Consider the following 23,602-nt stretch of genomic DNA (forward strand, 5'->3'; position numbering starts at 1 on the left):
GACAAAAACAGATGGCTTCAATAAAAATACTGCTAATCCAGGGTTTCTCAACTTCAACATTATTTACATTTGGGGCTGGATAATTCTTCATTGTTAGGGAGATAGTGTGTGCACTGTAGGATGTTTAGAAGCATCCCTGGCCTCTATCTACCCTTTAGATGCCAGTAGTAGCCACCCTACCCCCCCACCCTCCACCCCCCGCTAGGGTCACAATTAAAAATGGCAGTGCAGTGCAGAATGTTCCCTAGGGTTAGGGGGCAGAATCACCCTCCGTGGAGAACCACTGTGCTAGTCCCATTTTTAAAAGTGAGAATGTTCAATCAATTAAAGAGAAGGTAAGTAGAGAGTATCACATAAGCCTGATGAACATTCACAGCTTCAGAAATAAATTTAGGCATCCATAGTTTGAGGGATTTCCACACGACCTCTCTGCCAGTTCCTAAAGTACTGCATGTGATCTGTTCCAGAGCATGGTGGACAGGAAAGAAGACTGGACTTGGGTTCTTGCCTTTTTCTGCTGCTTTGTCCTTTTGTGATTTGAGGTCAAGTCATAATTTGAGTTTGTTTTTCATCTGTAAGAGAGAGCATCCCCTGTCAAACCTACCTTGGAGAGCTGCTGTGAGAATCAAATCAGATAGTGTAAGTGAAAATGCCTTCTAAAGGGTAAAGATCTCTCTAATTATTAGGGTAAGAAAAATACAAATGATTTGTTTTAAGAATTTCTCGAAAATTTTCAAACATTCCTTGAAATAACCAGAGGAACCGCAGGGCATTGCAAAAAAGGATTTGAGAATCACTTTTTTTGAAGATGCCCTTTAGTCCTGCTGAGCTCACTTTTCTGTGTTCTTGGTTGCCATGTGCTGAGGGGCTGGGACAGAAGGCGCGGTTGAAGGAGTAGTGGAAAGACTTGGCTGACAGCAGCCAGGAAGCAGCACTCAGTGTTCAAAAAACATAAGTACTTTGTTTATGTTTCCTCAGTAACCAAGGAGTATCTATAAATTAAGTAACTAGAGACTTTAAAAAAGGAGAAAATAGAGTGAATGATGTAAATTTGTTAAAAAAGAGATATTGCTGATTTGTTACCTTGTATCTGACTTATGTTTTGTGCCTTTTAGTAACTAAAAAATCTGTTGTGAGTTTTTTTGTAGTAGCTTTATATTTTATGTAACAGCTTTATCTTTTTTGGTCAAAAATGAATATCCTTTACCTGACGCTAAACCTTTTAAATAATGTAGAATTGCCACAAACTTTTTCCCCTATTAAATATTTAGTGCTGGCCTTCCTTGCCTGGAATTGAATAAAAATATATGCCTGATCTTTGAGAAATAGAGTAATTTAGTCTCAGATTAAAATGGATCTTACAAGCTACATGATCCAATATACTACTTAGTTCAGAAATCCTGTTTTTGGACCTCTGACAGATGGCCCTGCAGTCTCTGCTTGATCTTCTACCTTTCCTCGGTATAGAATATATTTGGAAGATTTTGCAGATGAGAAAACTGAAGGCCACACAAACTATGCAGCTGTGTCCAAGATCACTTGGGTAGTAAGTGGCAAAGCCAGAAAGTGACCCATTCTGTCTGACTTCAAAGCCCCAGCTTCAATCCTAAATCATTTATTTGGCTTTGCTCCAACTAATTCCACTGTTAGACCATTCTTTTTTAAAAAGTTATTTTTCACAAGGCACTGAAGTCTACTTCTCCATTACCCTGCTGAGAAACTAAAACTCAAAAACAACACCTTGTTCTTCTGTGTGGACTATGAGACAGTATATCTTGTAAATGGTAACCCTTCAAATCCGTTTTTGTAATTCAGGATCAACCCCCTTTCCTACTCCTAAATTTGATCTTTCAGCCTGAATGTCTCATCTCCTAAGTGCATCCAACTTAGCACCCTTGTCATAGCCATTGTATTTCTGGTTGACTTTTTCTGGGTGTGGAGTACTTATACAGTCCCCTACCTCTAGGACAGAAGTCAGGTCTGAACCAATATTTGAAATCATCATCTTATCCTTGGTCATTGGTTTTACCCAGTTTTGATTTGGGCACTCTGCACTTACTAACTGTGTTTTCTCTTTTTCCCACTGCCGCCTCTTGTTCTTTGCTTGCATCCAGGTTGCTGCCACTAAAAATTACAAAGTATTGTACGCTCTCTTTGGTCTGGATAGTTTTCAAACAAGACTTTATATTGAAGTAGGTTGAAGTGCAGCTTGATTAAAGTCCATCATTTCAATTTTAAGATCTCTTTATATATTTTAAAATTTCCTCACAGATTAGAGTTCACATTTGATAAGTATATCTTCATCAAGTTATATGATTACTGCATAATTATTCAAGTGTTTGGGGTAAGTTAAAATCATAAATATTATTTGTATCCTTTCCCATTAATTATTAAGCACATGTCTGTTTCAGAGAAATTTAATCTATATGTTTGATTCATAGTCCCATAATTTTTCAAAGTGTAATTTTGTAAGAGCATCTAACATCAGTCATTTTTATGGGTGTGTGTGTGTGTGTGTGTGTGCGTGTGTGCATGCACACACACATTTGTCTTCATTCCTAACATCAAAAGGTCATGTTTTGTTATGAATAAACAAATATCTGTATGTTAAACATATCTTGTCTGAGACATAAACTTGGTTAACTAGTCTCCACCATCTACCATTGGAAAAAGGTATTTTCATGACAGATTGAGCTACATCCTTACAATAGCCTAGCCAGATTCCCATGATGTTAGGCAGTGGGTAGAATTTCCAGGACCAATAGTAGATCTCTGTTGTTTTCATTGGTCCATAGATTCAGACAAGTCAACTAAAGAACAGGTATCAATATTAATTGACAGACGATATGGAATACGAGTAGCTTGTGTGGTACATGAATACATTATGGATATTACATATAGGACCATACACTTCAGGCATGGTGAATATTACACCAGCATGCTATTGACAAGGTCCTATACTTTAGGTGGCCTTGACCTGCTTCAAGGGCACTATGAATAAAGGATAAATAATGGTTCTGCCAGTAGGTGATAAAAAGCAAAATAAAGTTAGCACTCTCTATGGTCTGGGTCTAAGCAAGAAGACAGGAACCACTGTGATTATTCTAAAAAGGGGCATGTAATGTTGAAAAATTCTTATACACTTACCACGATAAATTGTAAAAGCAACCTGGAGTTCAGTAAGAAGTTACTACCACCTTTATGCTGGAGACAAAAACAGGAGGCAGGGTTCCCCAGGTTGCTGGAGGGAGGCTGAAAGCATGGGGACCGGTCTGGCAGGACGTGGGGCCAGGTGGAGATGGCGCTTCTGCCCAAGACACTGGTAAAACAGAAGAAGAGGGGAAGAACTTCAAACAGCAGAAAGTTGATAGATGTTGAAACTTGAAGATGGGTGATGGCGGTTTGTTTTCCTCATGTCTCTATTTTGAATACGTAAGGTGTCTATAATAACATGTTTTTTGAAAAGTAAATAAAGGAGAGAGTGAGCCCAAGGTGCTCAGCTACACGCATACACTCATGCACACATGCACCCATGTACATGTGCACCATGGTGTTCCACCCCACCCCCAATATCAGGTTCCAGTCTCTTTCCAGTAGCTGAACTCACCTGGAAGCCAACTGGCAGGGGAGTCCGAGAAACTTGTCCCACTGAGGTTAGCCGACGCCCAGGTCAACAGGGCAGGAGACAGACAAAGAAAGGATCTAAAGCAAAGAGACTGGTAGACCCTCACCCAGGACAGATGAGGCAATGACTTTCCTGCTGCTATCCACACAGTTCTAGCTAGAACTGCCTGCTGCTCATTTGGTTTTCTGAACCCCTCAAATATATCCTCTATCTAAGCCTATTTTTTTTGTCACTCTGAAAGTGGGATCGGGACACATAGTTTGATTATTAGACCCAACCTCTGCCATACTGAGACTTTGGATACTGTGATGTCCATATAATATACCAGTTGAAATCTTCCCCTTGCATACAGGGGTAAAGGAAAATGACGATGATTGAAACTTTGACCTATTATATAGTAAGGGTCTTTGGCACACATTTTTTGCATGTATTGGATATAAGAAAAATCATACTCAAGTTTTTATATGTTCAGCCATGAAGACTGAAAATTAAAACTAAACAAAGCAAAATGGGAGTAAACTAGTTATGTAGTTACTAGAATTAACATATAAGATAATTACCATCATATTAGGATCTATCTGTACTGATTTTGTGTTAATAAGTGGGTACTTGGTTCTCAAAAAATTTCTAAACAAGCTGGGTTTTAATACTAGAAATAACACTTTTCTAATGAAGAAAACTATAAAGTTTCTTTCGGGGCCTGCTGTATGGTTGTGTAGGTAATGTATTTTCTGAATGGCCCACCTAAGGGGGCATCTGTCTCTTATTTACACAAAGGCACTCAATGTGCTAGCAACAGGCCTGGATCTTCCAACTCTGATATAATCAGGGGGGCAGTATTGCCAGGAGAAGTTTCATGGTCTTCTCTAAAGAATTTTGACTTTTAGTATCCATGTGAGGATTCTAAGAGGTCCCCTTGAAGAATAGCTTGGCTTGGAGCAGAACAAAGCTACATGCTAACTTTAGATGTTCATGTTTCCTATTTGCATTTAGGCCAAGAATATGTATTTACCTTTACTACTTTCTTATTAATATGAGTTAATCCACTGTATAATACTAAAACCTTTAATTATAGGAAGATCAAGAGGGGGATCAGGAAGTGTGCTTCTGTCCCCAAATGATTAAGACAATGGCATGTTCTCAGTGTACATGTATTAATGTGACTTCATACTAATATACAAATTGCGCATTTTATAGAAGCTAAGGTATTTTAACAACTAGGTTAAGGAAACTTACATAAGTCCTGATTTTAGATCTTTAAAATACAATTTGACTTATTTATACAAAGCAGGGTCCCCTGTACATTGGGAAAGCGATTTTCCATCAGGTCCTAATGGATGGGTTTTAAGGAACAGAAGGCAGTCTTAAACAGTAGTGAAGTTGCAGGTGCTGGTCTCAGACTGGGTCCAAAGCCCAGATCTAGCACTGCGTTGAGTAACCGGTCAGATTTGCTAACTTTTCTGTTTGATAACTGCATGCTATGAAATGTACTAACCTACAGAAGTTTCTGGGATGATCTAGCCTAGCGGATCTAAGTGTGTAAAGCACTTAGAACAGTGCCTGATAGATAGCACTAAAAAAAAAAAAATCTTATTGAAGTTCATCTTTTTATTAAAAAATACCAACTTTTTTTGAGTTATCACTTGTTTTCATATTCAAATTAGGTAATACTTCTTTTTCTTCCTAGGCTTTCTTACACTTGTAACCACTCACTTTATTAGCCCCTTATCTCTCTATCCTGATGCCCTGATACTAGTCTTGAATTGTTCTGAGATTGGATAGTTGTTTGTTTTTGTTTTTGTTTTAAATCCTAAACATCTACAGGACATGTAGATATTTTGCTCTCTCTCTCTCTCATTTATGTATTCCTCATTTATTACTTTTTCTCACATTCCTAAAAAATCCTACTTATTGATCATATATATTCCCTTTGTCTGAGGAAGATGGTATTAGGAAACAGCATAACCCAGTACAGTGGAATTAAGATTTGGCAATGTGTCTCTGTAGCTCCTCCCAGTTTTAAAATTCTCTGAATCTCTGAAATTGAAAAATCAGAAATTTGAATAGGTGATGCATTTGAAATCACATTGGAACACAGTTTTTCCCATACCCCCTTTTGGGGTATATGTGTGTGTGTGTGTTTACTCAACATGTGTATATTTTCCACTTTCCCCATCTGGCATCTGCTTTAGCACCAGCTTCTCTAGCTGTTCTGTGTCAAGAGTACTTTAGCCTTTTCATTATGGAAGGGAAAGAAATGAAATAATATAAAAAAGAAAATCCTTCCACCAAGCCCACTCCACCTCACTTTTTGTTTTGTTGTTTCTAAGCAAGTTTCTTGCCATTTACCTTTGCATTTGCATTGCTTATTGATTGGCAATTTTAAAATTGTTTATTGTGCTCTTTTGTTTCACTGTTCAAGAGCTAAAACAAAAGCTACCAGGCCCTTCGAGGTACACATTTGCATGCGGTGAGCGTTGCCCGAGGAAAAAGTAATTGCTAATGCATATTTATGTGGCACAAATTTGCCATTTGTTTATGCATAAAATTATCAATAGTGCAGGGCGGCCCAGCCGTAGAAAATGGTGACCTTTTTAGCTTAATAAATAGAAATCAGCTGTTATTGTGAAGAGATCAGCCATTTATTCTGTGTTGAGGGACACTGCCGGGAAAATGCAGATTGGGGCTGGCAATATCATTAAATGGAAGGCCAATGACCCTTTCGGTAGAGTCTATTATACTTTATCTAATAGGGGATAAATGGCTCTGGTTGGCAATTGGAATAAAGAACAACAGTTTTTTTTTTTCTTTTTAAAATTTCAATCTGTAATTTTATAACTATATGGATTTTAAGCCAGTAAAGCTGAACAGGGAATCTCAGGCTGACCTGTTGCTAGAATTATCTCAAAAAGTATCTGTTTTCCATTCGCTTTTCCTGTTCATTACTTTCTATTTTGATTTGTCCCCATTGAAACAAAGAGTAAGTCAAATGATGTTTTTTATTGTTGTTGTTTACAGGAAAATAGATCTTCCTTTAGTTTTTAGCTTTCTTGTTCCTTTTTTTTTTTTTTTTGGCCATACTTTTATCTTTGTACTGCAGATAATTTTGAGTTTTTCAGGGTTGTTCTGTATTTGATGTTTTGAAAATACTATAAGTAGAAGAAGCTATCCCTATATAAAATTACTAACAGATTGTAAATTGAGGGGTTTTTTTGTTGTTAAGCTAAACATGGTACTTTGTAATTGATAAGAAGGGCATTTGAAGCAAAAAAAAAATTATGTGGGTCCTTTGCATTAAAGACTATTCTATAAATATAAAACCTTCTCATGGGTGTGTGTGTGTGTGTGTGTGTGTGTGTGTGTGTTTTCTTAATACATAAAAAAACACCCAGCTGATAGTCCTGTATCTTTTTATGGTGGTTTTTCTGCTGATTCTGATAGAGGAAATGCCTACGAGCTGGTCTATGACAGTGGTTTAATGTGTAATCTCATAGTACGTTTACTTGGCTAATATCTCTGTGGTCTATTATGAACATTTCTGCCTTTCAGGATTTTTATCCAGTTTTTTTCAATCATTATAGAATTCACTATTAAATGGAAGTTACTTTTTTTTCAATATTATGTAATATTTAATGCACTCAAAATTTTACATAAGTTTAGAAACATGATAACGGAACAGAGGAGGCCTGCCCACACACCTCAGAGCACAGTGAGCTGTAGGGAGGAACCTGCGCGAGCTCCTCCCTGGTTGTGTTTCTTTCTTTTTTTTTTTTTTTTTTAAGATTTTATTCATTTATTTGACAGAGAGAGAGATCACAAGTAGACAGACAGGCAGGCAGAGAGAGAGGAGGAAGCAGGCTCCCCGCGGAGCAGAGAGCCCGACGCGGGGCCCGATCCCAGGACCCCGAGATCATGACCCGAGCCGAAGGCAGCGGCCCAATCCACTGAGCCACCCAGGCGCCCCTCTGGTTGTGTTTCTTAACACAAGCACGCCCACCAGGTTTAAAGTTTCTACAAGAGCAGGTCTGCAACCACCAATCTTTCCCTCCTGCTGCACTTTCCTATGACATTGCATTCTGCTGCACGTCACCAGAGTGACTGAGGAAACTTTTACTGGCAGAAATGGGTCTGTTGGTCCTTTTTAAAGTAGAGGGTGTAAATAGGAGTCAGACACTAAGGTACATTAGTCTATAAAATGAATATATTTTTTATGTCATTTATAAGGTATTGATTTTAGGTCCATTAGATTCACAGTCCCTAGTGGGAGAAAAAACCTGATTTAATGGATAGGTTGGAATTCCAGAAGGAAGCACAACAGCAGTGATTAACCCCTTCTTCTTTGACTCCCTGCCCCATTATTTAACATGGTGGAGTAGCTGAGGGCTCTGGGGGAGAGGAGCGGTTTGTCCTCTGTCTTCCTTGCACTCTATGAGGGATCACAAAACAAATTGCAGCTGGATTATCACTGTCTCTGAATGTGATAGAGCAGAGCACTCTGGGTTGGTAAGAGTTGCTCTAGTTTGTTTTTATAAGGTAGTTTTTAAGTTGATGATTGTGTTTTGTTTTTACAAAACCTAGAGCATATTTATTTGGAAAGTCATAGTAATTTATGATACTGTTTAGGGAGATCATAGACTATGAAGGAATAAAGCTTACCTTTTTTAAAGAAAACATTTTTATTCTCAGCTCTGAGAAAGGAGAGTTCAAAGTGTTACGCCAGTTATATCCTTTCTTAAGCAAGTTTTAAGTAATATTAGTGAGAACGGCCATCACAGTAATTTTTTAAATAGGGTGTTTCCTGTTCTACAAATGCATAGAAAATTATTGGTTTACACAGGCTTCTTTTCTGATAAAAGGATGACTGAAATAACATTTTACTTCTATGTCCAGAGCACTTATAATAATTCTAGCAATTTATCCCAACTAATGTTACTACCACCTAAAAGGAATTTTCTCTTAGGCTTCTTTTGGCAGTTACATTTTCCTTCTTATATATGAAAAAAAAAAAAATATATATATATATATGTAAGAAATTTGTAAAAATTCTAATTATACTTCCAATTATCTGATGTACTGTATGTTAAGGTTGAATAAAATTATGCCAACCAAAGTTTGACTTTCTTAAAAATTGACCTGACATAAAGATATGGTATCAATAAACATTTTTAGAATTTTATATTTTAATTCAAGTTTTTCAAATTCTATGACAAAAATGTAAAAATACAGGCTCCCTCTTGTGGGTAAAATTATCACCTGTATATTTCTGTGTTGCCAACATACAGGATATGACAAAATTTCTGTTTCATTCTTAAGTAAATTCTGTGTGGTCTCTTTATTTGGTCAGATGTGACATTTCACTTCATTGAACAAATGTAGAGTTTAGGGTACTTTTTTAGTAACATTTTTAATGAAAAGGATTTTTTTTTAATTGACAGACTATGTATAGACAACCTTTGCTTTACTGCAGCAGTATAATTTCTGATGTTCAAATTTTTAATAACTTTTTTCATTTTGGAATACTCTCCAATGGGATAATTAGCAAACTAATGAAATAATGTGGAGCTTTTTTTTTTTTTTTTTTTTTTTTGAGAGAAAAAGAGAGAGAGAGAGAGAGAGCAGGAGGAGGAGCAAAGGGGGAGTTGTGTGTGTGAGAGAGAGAGAGAGACAGAGGGAGAATCTCAAGCAGGCTCCACACTGAGTGCAGAGCCACATACAGAAAACTGAGAACATGACCTGAGCTGAAATCGAGTCAGAGGCTTAATCAACTGAGCCACCCAAGTGCCCCAATAATGTGAAGTCATCAGTGTGGCGACTTTTGGATTTCTGTGTTTATTAGCAGAAGTTCTAATACTGGAGTGAAGTAACATCCCTTCCTACCCATCATGCTCCAGACAGATACCATATGGTAATAAAACTACTCAAATGCCATAAATCTTGTCATCAAAACTGAATAATCAATGGTGTGGTAAGAATGAACACAGAAGTATTACCCAGCTCTCCCTGGATTGAACTAATACTGAATAAACTGGTCTGGGACCCAGGCTATGGTAGACCATCATGTATGAGTTCCCTGCTTTCAGAAGTCTGACACCTAGGAATTTCAGCTGAGTAGCAGAGGCCATTTCTGTCCAGCCTGGGGAAACAGGCCAGAGCTTTTGTGCACTCATGAAAGTGGCAAGAACAGTATTTCTGAAGTGGAGCTAAGTAGCACAGTCCTAGAGATCTATAGTGAAAACTGTGAATGTAGACATAGCGGAATGACTCCCACTTAGATGTTACCGTGCTGACAGTTGCTGTCAGGTGTTTGAAGGGAATCAAGGGAAGGATCTATGAGGACACCTGAAGATTTCTCATAAATCATTCCAAGAACTAAAAATTTATCTGAATGTTGTCCGTCCTATAGCATCTGCATGATTTTTACATGAAAATTAGACAGAATGAACAACTTTTGAGGGGATTTATATATATACATATATGCATGTAATATAATTTATGTGTGTATATATTTTTAGATTAATTCTGGTAGCATTAAAGTGTCAAATTAATGCCTCTTTCCCTATAGACAATAACTTTATTATATTTATATATATTTTTATACATTTATGTAAATTTACATATAGAAATTTATTTTGAAAACCTTGGAAAAAATCTTTGAAAATCCTGCTTCTAAAAGTTCTATGTTGATACATTTACTAAAATGGGTTGTTAATAGTCTACTTTTATTTTTTCTAGCACTCCTCTTGCTGATGACACAATTCCTCTGTGAATCCGTTTACAAGATTCTGAAAGCTGAACAGAGAATTTTGGCACTGCACTGGGTAGGAAAAAGGTATATTCATAAAATACATTAATATGCACCTTTGAAAAATCAATTACTACATTTGCTGCTTTACAAAAATGAAAGTTTATATGCCTTCTCCTATTTTTAATTTATAAGTAAAATATATGATATATGCATATTAAACTATACTACATAGTCTTTTATATTCAGATGACAACTAGATTTGTAATTATAATTTGGAAACTCATTATGAAGGTAATGTCTCTAAACTGGCAGATGATAGCAATATTTCTTTTATTTTTGTTTTCTTAATGAGATACACTTTTCTTGAAGTTGTGAAAGCCTTTTTTCTCCATTGAAAAATGTTTTTTAAAATATTTGTTCCTGCTATTTTGTCATTATTGCAAAAGAACTATTTTGGTCACAATAGGTAGGTCACATATTTTACAAAAACTTCCATAGGCTATTAAGTATCCGGGGTATATTTTTGTAAACCCATACAAAAATGTAATGTTGCTCAGACCAAACAGATATTTTCCAATTTGCTTAGCAGAAATATTTAGTGGGCATCTGTCTGTGAGTGCATTTATGAAATGCTTGTTTGTCTTTTCAAAAAAAGTTATACTCTGGGAACAGGAACTGAAAGTTTGACCACAGACCTAGACTTGAAAATCCTCCTATATTCTGGTGGTTGACTAACTTTCATGTACATGACAGCAGAAAAGGTTGGAGGTAAGGGATCCTTTGTTTAGAAGTTCATCACTAGTAAGATGGAAAGGGAATTCTGTTTATTCCTAAAAAGAATTATGGAAAATGGTCTTTTTGAATAGTAAACTAAAATTTATTTTTTCCTTAATCCACTGTTACGGTCTTATAATTTATGTTTCTAGAACTTCAAGATGTAAGTTTACTTGCGAAAACGTTTAGAATCAATCGTTGTTGTTTCCTTCTTTAAAAATTGTTAAAACTTAAATTTTATCCTTAAAGTATTTATAACCAAGAATTCATATACTCACAGACAAATGAAATAATAAAATATTGAAGAAAACATTGTGATTAATGGATTTTTATGTTAACAGAAGTGGAATAAGTCACAAATGTCTTATTGCAAATATGAAACTTATGTAGTTTTACAAGTGAAAACCAGTATCAATAAGGTTAAGAGGCAATGTAAATCTGGGGCTACTTCTAGTAAATATGGCCAACATCACATATAAAGAGCTATTGTTATAAGAAGGCACTAACATCTTAATTTATAAAGATAAACTATAAGAATAAATATTGAGGAATGTAATTCTAATACAGTATACTAATAAAAGAAATGTAGGGCTATGGTTACTATCCAACCAGTAAAAAGCAGTTTGGAATGATAGTGTTGTAACAAGAATGTGGAGAGATGGGTGCTTTCAATACTGTTGGAAAAGCATTGTATTTGTTCAACTTTCCAGGAAGTGATTTGGCCATCTCTGGTAGGAGCCTTACATGTTTCCAAAGCATTCTATGCAACATTTCCACTCCACTAGCTTGGAAAACATTTGGTTACAAGTAATCCAAAAGAGTTTTTTAAAAGATGGAAATTTACATTTCCTCTTTGTGAAGCCTGTGGAAGCAGTTTGGTGCTGGTCGGGTGACTCCACAGTCATCAGGAACCTAGATCCTTGATCTCTTACTCTGTTACTCTGAACAGGTGACTTTACCTAGTGTTTTAGAATATTTAGAATTGGTATTCCAGACATCATGTACATGTGCTAGCTACGGGATGGAAATATTACTAGGAGAAGAAGATCATGCTCCCTCTCTTTAAGGAAATCTTCCGCAAGGTGTTCATAGCCCTTCCATTTACATCCCACTGGCTAGAACATAGTCATACAAAAAAGCCATACTTAAAAAGGCTGGAAAATGTAGTTTTTATTCTGGGAGATGAATCTAGGGAAGTTATAATAAGACTTTTTTAAAAAAATATTTTATTTATTTGACAGAGAGAAATCACAACTAGGCAGAGAGGCAGGAGGAAGCAGGCTCCCCGCGGAGCAGAGAGCCTGATGCGGGGCTTGAACCCAGGACGCTGAGATCATGACCTGAGCGGAAGGCAGAGGCTTTAACCCACTGAGCCACCCAGGTGCCCCTGGGGAAGTTATTATAGTGGACTAATAAGAGACTGGATATTAGGGCCCAATAAATAATATTTGACAGTTTCATTTCCAGGAATCTAATTTAATGAAATAATTAAAGAAAGAGACCAAATGATATAAATATATTTGTTCATTTTCATTATTTTATAATGGGAATAATTTGAGATTGACTGAATTGTCCAGCAGTGGAACAGTAGTTGGATAAATTTGAGTACGTTTGTATTATACAGTCAATAAAATATTTTAAAGAATTTTTAAACTCATATGGAATTATGCACAATGTAATATTAAGTCAGAATCCACACTAAAGATACACGTGTTTCTAAATTTGTGTGTGTACACACGTACGTGCCCACACACATACATACTTCCTTATAAATATATATTACAAATGCATAAATATTAACAGGGAAAATAACTGAAAGTTAATACATCAAATATTAGCTCTAGATCATGGAATCATGAGTAGTTTTAACTTTCTTTCTAGATTACACAGTTGTTTATTTATACTTATTTATTTTTAAATATTTTATTTATTTGAGAGAGAGATCACGAGCAGGGGCGAGGGGTAGAGGGAGAAAAACAGACTCCCCGCTGAGTAGGGAGCCTGATTTGGGACTTGAACCCAGGACCCTGAGATCATGACCTGGGCCACCCAGGTACCTTACACAATTTTTTAAATAATAAGTATGACTTCATACTAAAATTTGAAAGTGCAAGAAGTATGGGATTCCAAAAGGTTTAATGAAGTTGCTTAGTGTTCCTGTTAAAAAGACTACTATGTCTATTCAAGGAGAAATGAATCAGGTTTGCACCCATCCTTTTTGACTTTTTCCTGAAGTCAGGCTGCAGTGAGCTCTCCTTCTCAGTAGAGCGGTGCGATCACTCTGAAATCTTGACCACATTGCAGCCAGCTGCCTGCCTCTTTTAGGTTAGGGCAGACTGAGATACTGTGTTGCAGTTCAATAGCATGCGGCAAGCTCCTGACAGTTGTTGATAATCATGCCTATTTCAAAGGCAAAGAGCAAAGTTTTAAACACTTACCTTTCTTGTGCGTGAGTGAGAGGTTGCCCATTGCAGTTCTGGATTAAGAAATGACCCTTTTGGAAGGGGAGGCGAACCATAAGAGACTATGGACTCTGAAAAACAACCTGAGGGTTTTGAAGGGTCAGGGGTGGGAGGTTGGGGGAACAGGTGGTGGGTAATGGGGAGGGCACGTTTTGCATGGAGCACTGGGTGTTGTGCAAAAAGAATGAATACTGTTACGCTGAAAAAATAAATAAAATGGAAAAAAAAAATGTCCCTTTTGTATGGTAAAGGATTTTAACAATATAATGTTAAGAGAATATTAAAGAAATGAGAATTTAACTCAAAGCTACGTGAAAAATTAAATTGCAGAGCTATTCATCAGAAATTCTCTGCAGAAATTAAAGTAAGAACATTTCTCCCCTGAACCTAAGCTGACTATACTTTTTGGAATTTATAAGAGAACTATAGTGTTGAGAGTATAGACTTTGGAGACAGATTGAGTTCAGTTCCTGATGGTTTCCTTATGTCTACAGCTCAGTCTGTTCCTTAACCACTGATTCCTCGTGTGTAAAATATAAGTAATAATAGAAGACACTATACCCTGCAGATATTTATGACATGGACACTGGTGTAACTACATTGATTGAACAGTGTAAACTTTAGACTTTAAAGTCCAGACCAAAAAAAAAAAAAAAAAAAAAAAGTCCAGACCATTACTAGAAATAATCACTTTGTAAATAACTGAAGTTTCAATTCAGTAAGAAGATAACATAATTTAAAATCTAAATGCCCGTAATAACATAATCTCAAAATATATTAAGGACAATTTGCCAAAACAACAAGGAGAAATATGGAAACACACAATAACATTTTAACCCAGTTCTTTTAGTAATTGATAGAATAAAGTAGACAGAAAAAATCTGTAAGGATATAGAGTTGAAAGACAAGATTAAGAAACTTGACCTCATAGGCATATACAGAACCTTGCATAAATTGCAAAACTCACATTACTTTGAAGTAGACATGGAAAAATTACAAAAATTGCTCTATATTGAGTCATAAACTAGGTCTCAACCATTTTCAGAGAATTGGAATCATACCAGTTTCACTAGAAATCAAGTTGCAAATAAATTTTAGAAACGTATAACTAGAAATAAGTTTCAAGATTTCAAAGAAGTCACAATAGTAATTTTAAATATTTTAAACTAAACAAATAGAACTTCTTACATGTTACCAGTATACAATGCCAAAAGAAGTACTACCTGGAAAAATGATATTTTAAATAAATGTACTAAGAAAAATAAAGAATGAAAATAAGGAGGCATTTCAAAAAAGCAAAAACAAAATGGAGTAAACTCAAAGTAATAAAATCAAGAGTCAATGAAAGCAAGAGCATAATTAATAAAGTGGGAAATAGTCATATGGAGAAGACCAAGAAAGTCAAAAAAATTGATTGTTGCAAAAGAAGAGCAAGTTTTCCAGTCCTCTGATGAGACCAAACAAGAGAGCAAGTGATAAAGGGCAAATAACCAACATCAAGAATGACAAAGACTACGTCATCACAGTTGTGTAAATATTAAACAGACAATAATGAATATTACGAACTTTATGTTATCAACTTCACATTGGTAAATATGAAGAACTGGATGGTCAAGTTCCTAGAAAAACACAATGTAAAAAATTTACTCAAAAAGAAAGGGAGAGGGGCACCTGGATGGCTCAGTGGGTTAAAGCCTCTGTCTTTGGCTCAGGTCATGGTCCCGGGGTCCCAGGATTGAGCCCAGCCAGGAGCCTGCTTCCTCAACTCTCTCTGCTTACTTGTGATCTCCGTCTGTCAAATAAATAAATTAAAAAAAAAAAAAAAGAAAGAAAGAAAGAAAGGGAGAACCTGAATAGTTCTGAATAGTTCTGTAACCATTAAAGCAATTTAATTCAGTAATCAAAAATCTGCCTATAAAGAAAATTCCAGACCCAGGTAGCTTCACAGACAAATTCAAGAAAGAAATAGTCTAATTTTACATAAGTCTAATTATGTCTAATTTTACATAAGTCTTTTTCATAAACTTACTTTATAAAGATTATATAATCTTGATACCAAACTTGACAAGTATGATGAGGAAAAGCATTTACAGGCAAATTCCTCTCATGAATATAAATGGAAAAACCATCAACCAAATATTACCAAACCAAACTCAGCAATATATAAAAAGGATCACTAACCATGACCAAGTTGGTTTATTACAGAAATTCTAGGTTTGCTAACACATTAAAAAAAGAAAATCTATATAATACAGATTAAAGAAAAGTATTAAATGATCATTTCAATTAATACAAAAAGCATTTAATAACATTCAACATCTATTCTGATTTTTAAAAAGTTTTAGAAAGCTAAAAATAGGAAAGCATTTCCTTTTTTTTTTTTTTTTAAAGATTTATTTATTTGACAGATAGAGATTACAAGTAGGCAGAGAGGCAGGCAGAGAGCGAGAGAGGAGGAAGCAGGCTCCCCGCTAAGCAGAGAGCCCCATGCGGGGCTCGATCCCAGGACCACAGGATCATGACCTCAGCTGAAGGCAGAGGCCTTAACCTGCTGAGCCACCCAGGCGCCCCAGGAAAGCATTTCCTTAATGTGATTTAAAATACCCATAGCAAATATAAATTATAATAGTATAAGTTGGAAGCTTTCCTTTTGTGATCAAGAACAAGACAAGGATATTTTCTATCACTCCTCCTATTTAGCATTTTTTCTGGAGATGCTAGCCAATGTAGTAAGGCAAGATAAAGAAATATAGTTATTATTGGAAAAGAAACAACCAACTGTCATATTGGCAGATAAAACGAATTAAAAAGAGTGCTTAGCAAGTTTGATGCATACAATATAAGAAATCAACTATTTCTATATATCAGCATCGCTTTATACCTCATTTTTAAAAAAGATTTTATTTATTTACTTGAGAGAGAGAGAGTGCGCACAAGTGATGGGGAGGGGTAGAGGGGGAGGAAGAGAGCCCCATGGTGGGGGGATCATGACCGAAGCTTAACTGACTGAGCCATCCAGGCACCCTTACCTCATGTTTAATAATAAGAAATATGTAGCATCCCTATGGGGATAATTGTGAAAATTTAAGAAATATTTTCAAGGCTGAAATAAATGATGTTCATGAACTAAAGGAGCCAATATTGTAGGATGCTCCTTACTGCCAAATTGATTTATAAGTACAGTGTAATCACAAAGAAAAAGCCAACCGGTTGTTATTTATTTGGATAATTTTGAAGTGTGTGTGTGTGTGCGTGCTGGGGGGCAATGTGACAAGTTGATTTTAGTGAAAAAGTCAAAAAATAGTCAAGACATTCTTAGAAAAGAAAGAATGGGTCGGAGTACTTGCCTTGCTGATTTTATAAAACTATTAATTGAGAAAAACATTGTGTCAGGGGTAGACAAGTAAACAAATAAGATGAACTAGAGAACTCAGACTCTTGCATATATGGGCTCTTTATTTACAATAAAGGTGGTTTTTCAAAGCAATAGAAAAATAGACTTTTTAATACTTGTACTGGGAAAATTGATTATCTATGGAAAAAACAAAATTTACATCACACCACACAAAAATCAATTTCAGTTGCTCACAATCTAAGTGTAAGAGGCAAAAAGAATCTAAGAGAATCTAAGAAAATAGCTTTATGACTTGGGAGTAGAGATGGATCTCTTAAATGAAGAAAGCTCACATCCTGCATTATTTTTAAACAGACTTTTTTTTTTTTTTTTTTTTTTTTTTAAGCAGTTTTAGGTTCAGAGAAGTATGAGAAGACAGAACAGAGAGTTTTCATTTACTCCCTGGTACCCTCCAACACATTCACAGCCTCATTTATTAACATATCCTACCGGAATGGTACTTTTCTTTTTTTTTTTACAATTTATAATTGACACATCATTCATTGCCCAGAGTTCATCCTTTACATTAAGGGCTACATTGTTTTATTGTTTATCAGAAAACACCATAAAAAGAGGGAAAAGACAGGACATAGAGTGGTAGAATAAAATTGCAGAATATCATTGATTAAGATATTGTATCAGATAGATTTTTTAAAACTATAAATCAGTGTAGCATATAATCTAATCTATTATCTAATAGGCATATTAGATCATATCTAATCATATAATCTAATCATATGATCTAATAGGCAAGTGCAAAAGAAGAAATCCAAATGGACAATAGTATGTCCCAGTGTCCAAACATATTAAAAAGTGCTTAATATCAATAGTATTCAAGGAAATATAAATAAGACTTACGAGATCCCACTACACGTACTTCAGAATGGGGAAACCTAAAATAACTAGCTGGTCAAAGCATTAGCAAGGATTTAGAGTAACAGCCATTTATACAGTGCTTTTTTGGCTATCAATTGGAGCAACCACTTTTGAGTATAATACCTAATAAAGGTGAAATTTATATCCCCTGCTCAGGCATAGCAATCCTGGATAGATATCCCAGAGAAATATGTACATATGTGTATCAGGAAACATATATAAGAATGTTCACATGAGAAATATTTATATTTGCCAAAAATTGGAAATAATTATCATCAAGATGGAAATTTATAGAATCGTCAATGAGATATTGAAGAGCAAAGAAATACTGAAATATTGAAAAGCAAAAAATACCACTACAAGACCCAGGAATCCTAATTAAGAATAAGGAAAGAGGCTGAGCTGAGGGAGGAAGCATTTGGGTGAGGGAGAGCTTTAGCTCTAAGGGAGAGTGCCAGGAACGTCCTATGTGGTGGTTCTGTAGGTATATGCTTTCTTACTATTTGCTAAACTGTAAATATTGTGTACATTTAATCATAATAATTAAATGTTAAAATAATACAGCAAATAGTTATGATAGGTTTTACTTATTTCTTTAGTGATGCATTATATTTTAGGAGGGAAAAATGTGGTTGCAAATAGTATAGATTAAACTGATACGTCTTTGAAATTAGGTAATATTATTTAAGATGCTTGTAAAGTAATGGAAATGAGAAATAATAGGAGAGTAAAATAAGCATTTATTCTTTGTAGTACTTGTTCTAAAAAATGTAATGAAGGATTAAGACATTGCCATTAGCTTGAATAGAAGTAAAATGTCTTCAAACTATAAAATTATAGTTATTTTATCTCTATATATTTTAAAATACATTGTAATGTTAAAATATCCTTTTGCACATATCAACAATACCCACAAAAAGTCTTCATTGAATATCAGATTTTATATTCCATTGACCAAAAACGGTACAACAAAAATAAATATGTTACATAGGTGTCGTGAATCCAAGAGTTTTTAGAGGTAAATTGAGGATAGTGGTTAGTTACACCATTGACAGCAGTTGTTTTTGCTTTGCTTATCTCCATCTGTATTAACATTGTCTTAAAATGTCACTGCCTTTATAGTTATTTGCTTTAACCATTTAGCTAGTTAATAATTTGTGATCCTAATGTTATTTGTACACGCCTTTTGGTCACCTTTCTCTTTTACTTGCAAATAAGCAAGCTCTTTGCTTTAACTATTTATCAAATCCCATCACTTTTTTCCCCTTGGTCACCTAATCCAGATAGTAAAACTCTTTATTGCTTGAAAAAGGAGAATAATCCCAATATATTGCAAATTGTCAAGTGAGTTCTTTATAATTAAAGATTACTCTGCAATATACAATTTTTAAGGCATTTATCCGGACAGGGTTCACTGGCCTTTGAGAATGAGCCACTTTGTTGATAAATCTATCATCTAAATTGTACAACATTAATGAGAACTCTGAGCAGCACACTCTTACATTTTAATGTAGATTGCAGTTTAAGGGGAACAACAACAACAACAAAAACCACCACCCAAACAAAATACTGAATGTGATTGAAGTTGATTTTGAAAAGGTCTGCCACCTGTGGATAAAAATGTGCATTACTCTGAACACATAGTAATTTAGAAGACTGAAAGGTCAAAGGAAAATCCAGTGACTCTCTGAGATCAAAACATTGGTTATTATTTTAAAAAAAAACCACCAAAACCCAAGAAGAAGTCGCTGATTTTTACAGTTGTATAAATACAGGGTTTATGATACTACTTCCTCGCACAGCTAACTGTCCATGCTCTACAACCTCACCCACAGTTCTATAGTACCACGTGGTAGAACTGAGTCACTGCTGGTCTTTGATTGGAATCCCTTGTTTATTAATTAATTACAGTCATATATTTCCTGAACAGCATCACATTTCTGTATCTTATTCTTTTTCATAACACTTTACACATCATGTTAGATCAATATTTCATTGTTGCACCTCGATCTCTTAAATGTCTCCGTTTTGATAAATTTCAGCTTAGTTTTCTCAAGTTAATGAAATATCGTAAGTAAAAACACCATGAAAAGCATGCTAACAGCCTGTTTAAATCTAATGGCACCATACTTTTATAATTTTTTCTTTAACTCAAAATTATTTGTTTAAATGCCTGATTATACTTGATCATCTGCATGTTCTACCTACAAATATCTAATATCCATCTGAATGGCTTTGCATAAAGTTATTGAGCTTATTTTCTGGGTGTTTCAAATGTATGTACCTATGCACTGGAGGAATTTTATTAGCACAATTTGAATTGCAGAGTTCATTTCAAAATGTACATCAATTTAAGTAACATAATTCAGTCACATAGAGATGCTCCATTGCGCTGGTCTTGGAACAAGATATTGCTGTTTGAGTAGCTAATGCTGATGTACTTGAAACAGTCCTAAACTGCTAGAGAAAAGAATGGTCCATGCATAATTCCTTTGGCTATAGCTTTCCACTTCTTGATTGATAAGGAATGATGAATGAGCATCATTCAAAAATTACAGGAAAATTAGACTATATTACTTTTTAAAGTCAGATGATAATATGTCTTAATAATTTAATAACAACCAAGCATTGTTCTCTTATTCAGCAATTGTTTGTAATTAAGAGAATTTTTGCTTCCAAATAAAATAATGTATGAACAGAAATTTTTTAAATGATATATGTGAGCAAGCAGTTGCTTATTTTTGTGCCTTTCTTTAGAACACTAAACAACAAAGCAGTTCGAACAATAATAGTTTAATTTGAGAAAAACCTTGAACCCAAATTCTCTCCATAGAACTTTTTTGTAATTAGGTTATACATCTTCTCAGTGGAAGAAGTCTTGCCCATGGTCACATTCTGTAAATGAAAATACATTTTGCATAAATTAGTGAAGTTGAACTGCTGAGATTCATTATAAAATGTAATAAATATTTCCCAATTTTTAAAGTAATTATGAACCGTGATGTTATTTTCCTAGATGATGAATGTATCTAGGCATCTTTTACAGAATTAAACATTTTATAGTGAATAACTGGTGTTTTTAAAATATAATATGACATAACATGATATAATATAACATAACATAATACAATGTAATCATGATGTTTAACCTGTAATTAGGGAATTTTATTCCTTCTTAAAGCTTTTTGATACAAGTGTCATTTTAGGCACGGTTTAAGGACAATTTTCTAACAATTTAGAAAAAAGTTAAATTCAATTCTTTTTTTTTTTTTAAAGATTTTATTTTTATTTATTTGACAGAGATCACAAGTAGGCAGAGAGGCAGGCAGAGAGAGAGGAGAAAACAGGCTCCCTGCCGAGCAGAGAGCCCGATGCGGGGCTCGATCCCAGGACCCTGGGATCACAACCTGAGCCGAAGGCAGAGGCTTTAACCCACTGAGCCACCCAGGCGCCCCTAAATTCAATTCTTATGCCATTACCAATATTAATTCTAGAAGGATTATAGATTTACGTTTTTAATAAAAGACTCTAAGAGTATTAAGAGACAGTGTTGGCACGTATATATGTAAGTGGGGGTAGGATTAAAAGTTATTTTTAAGAATTACACCAAGGCAGACATCACAAAGCAAAAATGTTGTTAGTTTTTTTTTTTTAATTTTGTTTATTTATTTGACAGACAGAGATCACAAGTAGGCAGAGAGGCAGGCAGAGAGGGAGGGAAGCAGGCTCCTTGCTGAGCAGAGAGCCTGACGCGGGGCTTGATCCCAGGACCCTGAGATCATGATCTGAGCCGAAGGCAGAGGCTTTAACCCACTGAGCCACCCAGGCGCCCCTGTTGTTAGGTTTAATCACATAAACATAAAAGCTTTTTTTGCATCTTCAGTGGTAAGACTGACAGATGAGGAACTGAGAAATATATTTGTGGTATACTAGGTTTAATGATATAAAGTACCATTTTTATTAAAAGTATTGGCAATTTTATATATTCAATATATGTAAATAAAATGTATTTTAAACGGCTAACAAATTAAGAGAAAAGTAGAAAAAATAATTTGAATATTCAGGTAATATTGGGGATCAAACATATCAAATGTTTGAGTTTTATAATTTAAGAAATGCAAATCAATTGTGAGATCTTAGTTCATTTAGCAAATAAGAAAAGAAAAAAAATGACACAATAATGAATGAAGATATTGCAGTGAGATTAGGCCTGTCCTTGACTGATGCTGGTGGTGCCAATTGTATCCCGGCACCAAAGATTCATTTCACAGTGCATGTTAAAATCTGTTAATGTCGGAACACCTGGTGGCTCAGTCAGTTAAGCGTCCAACTCTTGGTCTCAGCTCAGGTCTTGATCTCAGTGTCATGAGTTCAATCTTCATGTTGGAGCCTGCTTTAAAAAGGAAAAAAAAAAAAAAAAAAAAAGAAGAAGAGTCTGTTAATATTGATGCTTGTACTGCAAGGAAGTTAGCTAAATGTTTTCGTATATGGTGTTTATAGTAACATGAAATTGAAAACAACCGGATATATTAAAAAATGGTTTCTATGTGGTGTTTGTAGTTATGGAATATTAATTTCATTTAAAAATGATGTGATGGCATGGGAAATCTTAGGCTCTGGGTAATGGTAAACATTTAAGAAATGTTTATTGGTTCGATGTGTAGGTGCATGTACACACACACACACGAGTGTGTAGCAGGCAGAGAACAAAAATTCTAGAAGTCAAAATGCTGAAATGCTAGACTTGGATTAAAGGACTATGGCTGATTTTTAAAAAAATTTCACCTTTTTGATTGCATGTGTTAGTTACCTTTCTTTAATAAACATGTTACTTTTATTTTAAAGAAAAATATGTATTTTTAAACTATAAACATCAATGCATAATTTATCTATCAAGAAGCTTTCCCCTTATGTTTTCTTCTTGGAGTTTTATAATTTCAGGTCTCATGTTCAAGTCTCTATGCATTTTATGTTAATTTTTGTGAATGCTATAAGATAAAGTTCTGATTTCTTTCTTCTGCTTGTGTTTATCCAACTTCCGAGACCCTCATTTATTGAAGGGACTATCCTTTCCCTATTTGGCTCCCTTGTCAAATATTAGTTGCCCCTATATACAGGGGTTTATTTGTGGGATCTCAATTCAGTTCCATTGGTCTCTGTGTCTATTTTATGTCAGTACCATACTGTTTGGATTACTGTGGCTTTGTAGTATAGTTTGGAATCAGGAAGAAAGTCTCCAGCTTTGTTCGTTGTTCTCAGTATTGCTTTGACTATTCAGGTTCTTCTGTGGTTCCAGACAAGTTTTAGGATTGTCTTTCTCTTTTATTGAGAAATTCCATTGGAATTTTGATAGAAATTGATTTAGTACTTTATACATAGTTTTTCGAATCAAAGCATTTTCTACGTACGTAGATCGTGATACAAACATGTCTAAATTATTTGTTCTGAATTTTGGATTAGGAAAAAAATCAAGAGGAACAAAGTGTTTTTTAGAATTTGTGATAAATTGAACTACAGTCTACATGGCGAGGATAAAATGCCATAACACCACCAACAAATTTACCCAGTGTTTACTCCTAAAATCCCAATGGTAGGGTTGGATCACACTGCTTCAGATTCGGTCTGTCTCAGGCCATTGGGTAGTGCTTCATGTTGTGCCAACTTTTGCCTTTATGTGACTTCCACTAGATTCCACTGTCACAGAGAATAATAACCCAGAAATAAGA

At 35.0% G+C, this 23,602-nt stretch overlaps 1 protein-coding gene across 3 annotated transcripts in view; it reads left to right on the plus strand.

Moving 5' to 3' along the window:
* SOX5 (SRY-box transcription factor 5) overlaps positions 1-23,602 on the plus strand; it is a 999,188-nt gene that overhangs the window by 257,307 nt on the left and 718,279 nt on the right. For all 3 annotated transcript variants that reach the window (XM_046013235.1, XM_046013233.1, XM_046013234.1), the window contains exon 4: positions 10,358-10,454. The gene's annotated coding sequence lies outside the window, so the exon portion shown is untranslated. The remainder of the gene's footprint in view (positions 1-10,357; positions 10,455-23,602) is intronic.

This window comes from Meles meles, chromosome 7 (genome assembly GCF_922984935.1).
Source record: "Meles meles chromosome 7, mMelMel3.1 paternal haplotype, whole genome shotgun sequence".
In the NCBI taxonomy this organism is placed as follows: domain Eukaryota; kingdom Metazoa; phylum Chordata; class Mammalia; order Carnivora; family Mustelidae; genus Meles; species Meles meles.